Here is a 5,215-nt window from a genome sequence, read left to right as displayed (position 1 = left end):
TTTCCTTTGAAAACAAGGTACCTGAAACCAAAACTGAAAGTCGTAAGCACGAAGCTTAGTGAGTTCCCTCATCGTACAACATACCATATAATCACATAGCCTACCTACTTCCGAGCAATTCTGGGGTGCCCGACCTACCCGGCACGGCTATTCTAGGGTGCCGACCCACCCGGTACGACCATTCTGGGGTGCCAACCTACCCGTGTCAAGCCATACTGGGGTGATGAACTACCCGTGTCAAGCCATTCTGGGGTGCTAACCTACCCTTGTCAAGCCGTTCTGGCGTGCTGACCTACCCATCGGTCCTAACAACCGAACCTCGGGGACTATTCCACCACATATTGCTACTATCACATATATCATAACATAAACATACTGTCAGACATATATGGGGTGTCCGAACTACCCTTCGGTCCTAACAACCGAACTTGGGGACTATTCCCCTCCTACTACCACTATCACATATAACATATCATGCCATCATATAAACATATCATAACATACTGTCAGACATATTTGGGGTGTCCGACCTACCCTTTGGTCCTAGAAACCAAACATAGGGACTATTCTCCCCTTCTACCACTATCACATATAACGTATCATGTTAGCATATAACATTTCAGGTAGTAGCAAACCTAGAGGAATATCACAAAGACAATCATCTAACATCTAACTCCTACTGGTGGGTCGGCATTGTGGCCGTAGACCCACCGCTACTGGAAGGTAACTCACCTCACACTGCTGAAGTCCCGCAGACTCAACCCCGCACTGCTGAAGTCCTGCAGACTCAACCTTAACTGTTGCATCATCTGTCAACATCAGAATAACGCCCAATTAATAATTGGGTCCCAACACATAATCATAAATACATACTTGGATAATTACTACATTACCCCAAGGTTGGCTCTATTCAAGCCCAAGGCCCAATCTATAGGCCCATAAGTCCAATTATGGCTCAAAGCCCAACATGTGGCCCAATTTTCAAAATTAGGCCCAACCTTCACATGGTCTCATTCTAAGGCCCAACCAAAACTCCAGTCCAAACAATTGGCATTTCAATGACCCAATGTCTCATAATCATCTAGGCCCAACTATGGCACATCTATGGCCCAATTTTCCAAATTGGGCCCAACCCCTCATATGAGTTTTACCCTAAAGCCCAACAACATATTCTGGTCCATATGATTATTCTTGGATGACCCATTTATAATCCAATTAACAAAGCCCAAAAGGAAGGCCCAACATAAAGCCCAAGTGAAAATAGGGTTTCACATAAAATAACGATTAGGGTTAAGTGTTTCTCACTTAACCCATTAAGGACTTAATCCATTAAGTCCATCACTCTTCTAAATAAATCATATGGTGTGATTGGGCTTAACACACAATTCCATTCCAATGGCCCAAATGTGGGTCCTGATAGGTCCAAGCCCATAAATCCACTATTAGGGTTTTCTAAACTCTAATTAGGGTTTCCAATCCATATTAGCCCAATAGGTCCACTAGCTAGGTCCTTTGACCAATTAGGGTTCATTAGGCCCATTAGGGTTTCACTAAGCCCATTAGGGTTTTCCTTAGGTCAATTAGGGTTTATTACACCCATTAGTCGCATGTTTGGGATTTTGGGTCCATTAGGGCTTCATTGGGCCCATTAGGGTTTTAGTCCTTTGTCCAAACATCCAAAAAGCAATCCCAACACAACTAAGCACACCGCCACCCGACATGGCGGCAGCCACCACCCTACGGTGGTGGTTTTCAGTTTTCTTTTCATTACTCTTATTTTTTTTGTTACATTTAACAATGCTAAAACCCCAAATAATCACACACACACCATGGTTGGCTTAATGGGTTTTATACAAACAATCCTATGTGTGCATGTAACCCTAGAGTAGGATCTATGTTTTCACTATTAGTTATACAACTTTATGAACACAAAAAGAAACCTGACATGCTACTATTATTTTTGACATTCATATATAAAATCGAATACATACCTTTTGTTGTTATATAGCAATAACAAATAGTTCCTTGAATTTCCTTAGCTCTTGAAAGCAAGTACCACAAGTGTAGTACCTCTAATGGCTCACAAACACACTAGGTGAAAGGATGAATATGGGAGAGAGGAGAGAAGTGTGTCTTGCGTAGAATTCATCCCTTTTAGGGTTTCCCAAGGCTTGGACGAAATCTTAGTGCCTTAGGGTGCTATTTATACTTAAGGCTAACTAGGGTTTCAAGGTGTAAACCCTAATCCCTTAGCTTAGGGCCTAAGCAAGTCCATGGACTCCTTTCCTTAAGCCCTTGGATGAAAACTCCTAGATCCTTCTAGGATTTTGGTTCAAGCCTTAATAAAGGTGATCCAATGGCCCAACGCCTCAACTATTGAATAATTACAAAATAGCCCCTACACTTTCAGTCAGTTCCTTTAATCCCAAAATTAATTCTAAATTAATTTCTGATTAAATACTAATTAATAATATGATTACAAATTAATATATTATTCATATAATATATTAATACATCAAATTTATACCCTAATTTATTATTCTTAACAATAAACCAGCCTCTCTCCTCAACAATCATCATGTCTAGTCACCAGTGTGAAGGCAACCCAAAAGGACCATGCACAATCAGGTCAAGTACATACCAAAATAGTTATGGACTTAGACACTAATCCAACAGTGTCACAACAAGGAAATTCGATTCCTTGTAAAAATTTAATAATGATAACAAATGTGAACCAACAATGTGAAAGCATGTAGAATGCTTATTCTATAACAACAGAATTTCAATCAAACACTTCATACAAGCACTACAAATAGTCAACAAATAATTGGAAACCCTTGAAATCCCGGTTTAAGTCCATTCTGGACTAGGATTTCGTTATTGGGCCCAATGGGCCAATAAGCTTCCAATTTGACTATCATGGGCTTAGAACTCTTAAATGAGATCTAATTGGACCCACTTTCATTTATTTTAACATTTTGGGCCATATTGGGCCTAGAATGAAATAAAATACCCAAATGGGCCTTATAGGACCATAATTAACCTAATTAACTTTAATGGACTATGAAGCCCATTATTTTTGACAAATTGGGCCGTAAACCATCATGGGAGCCCAATGGGTCGAAAAATCATCAAATTGGGCCCACAATATGGATTTAAGCAAAAAGGCCCAAAGCTCTCTTCACTTTTCTGTAATTCTTGGCCCAAGCCAAAAGGAAAGGAAGGGTTGACTTATGCTTGCCCCCTCATTTTTACATGGAGGTTTTCCATGCATATAACCCATATCTCCATGTACCATCTCATCAGTCACTCTCTCTTCTCTTCCTCTCTCTCCTTTGCTCTCGGCCGAACCCAAACACACACACACACACACTTCACTCAAAATTCTCTCAAAGAAACTCTCTCTTTTCTTCACCAAGTTTTCGAGATTAGGAAGCTTTTCAAGAAGATTACCCCACAAATTCATCATCTAAGGTAAGATCATGCTTAAATCTATGATCTAACTCACTTCTTTTCATAAAAAATCACCTCTTAATCCATTCAAATTCATAGAACCCACTAAGTTCGAGATCCATCCAAGGAACTTGCTAGGGCCGAAAATAGCACCAAACTTCTCCCAATCTTCTTCAAAACCGAAACCACACTCAAGGTGAGCTTCATACCCCTTTCTTTTCAGTTTTTATGAGTTTTATGGGGGAGAATACAAGAAAAATGTGTAGATCTATGTGTATATGTATGCTAGGTGTGATTTGATGCATGTATGTGTGTAGTTTCATGTGTATTGTGATGAATATGTTACCAAAAAGGGTGTAAACCCGAGATCTAAGACATGAGAAAGGAAACAAACATAACTTAAGCTATCTTACACTAAACAAGTCAAGAATAATAGCTTATAAGGTCATGATGAACAAATTCTAACATAAAACCCATTTTTGGGCTTAAATTGTCAAAAAATACAAACTTGGGGTAAAAATCAACAAGTCACGGTTTCTTGAAGGATAAAAGGGTCAAAGCAGTTTCTATAAATATTTTTCTGAACATTAGAAATTTCAAGGGACTTAAAATGTAAATTTTTAGCCTAATGGGCTAATTATGGGCTTCTCGGCCTAATAAGCCTCAAAATGCGAAAAGGAGAAGTTTGAGGGGCTGGAAATGTAACTTTCTGTAAAACAGGGGTAATTAGCATAACAAAATGTTTATAAGGGTCAAAAATACTTTTCACTATAAAAAAGGACCAAAAATGCAAACTTTTTGGATTTTGGGTCAAAATTGTAAAGGTTGTGAAAATGAGTTCCTAACCGAGAATCACTATTATGGAGGGGCTGAAGCTGTCAACAGAGTAAATTTTGGGTTAAAATGGTGTTTTCATCAAATAAATAATACAAAAGTGTCAAGGAAAGGGTTTTAAGGACTAAAAATGAAATTCTTTTATATAAAAGGACCAAAAGTGTTATTTTTATAAAGGAAGGGTAGTGAAAAGGGTCAAATTCCACTTTCAAACAAATTAATTCATTAATACAAAATACAAGATCCACGACTACCGACGAAACGGAAAACAAATACACTCTCAACAACAAACATCGTTACAAAACGAATTGATTCGGTCTCGAATCAATAACAAAACAAAATCGTTAAACCAAAGTATTTAAATAAACACGTGATAACTATGATGAGCTAACTTACAAATTTTGGGCTTGGAAGTTTCAAATCATTCTTGTTAGGCCTTGCTAGCCCATTAACATGATCTTTGGGCCCAAAGGGAATATGCTTACATGTTATTGGGCCTCCTATGACTCGATTTCATGTAAAAGGACTTTCAATAGCTTTAATGTGCTATTGGGCCCTAGTGGCCCATTAGTACTGCTAGTGAGGTCGAGAAGTCAAATGCGAGTTGGGCCAAGTGTCTTTCGCATTCCCGATAGCCTTAAATAACTCATGGAAATAACAGGACTTCGTACTCCCCTTTCTCCTCGGTTGTTGGGCTTATGAGAAATCAAAGTAAACAGATTCAGGGTGTTAATCATGAGTAATCATGGTGGTTGGATTAAGTGAGTAGTAATGGGCGACGCCTTTAATGATCGTTCGTAACCTGTAGTTATAAACTAGTCATCTTTATGCGTGATTATAACGACTGACAAACCCTAGTTAATCCAACGCTACCCAAGAAATCAAAAATCATTCGTCGTAACGGTATAACAATAGAGAAATCATTGTA

The sequence above is a fragment of the Lactuca sativa genome, chromosome 8 (assembly GCF_002870075.4).
Source record: "Lactuca sativa cultivar Salinas chromosome 8, Lsat_Salinas_v11, whole genome shotgun sequence".
Taxonomy (NCBI): Eukaryota; Viridiplantae; Streptophyta; class Magnoliopsida; order Asterales; family Asteraceae; genus Lactuca; species Lactuca sativa.
The sequence above is the reverse complement of the archived record's forward strand: the minus strand, read 5'-3'. Positions refer to the sequence as shown.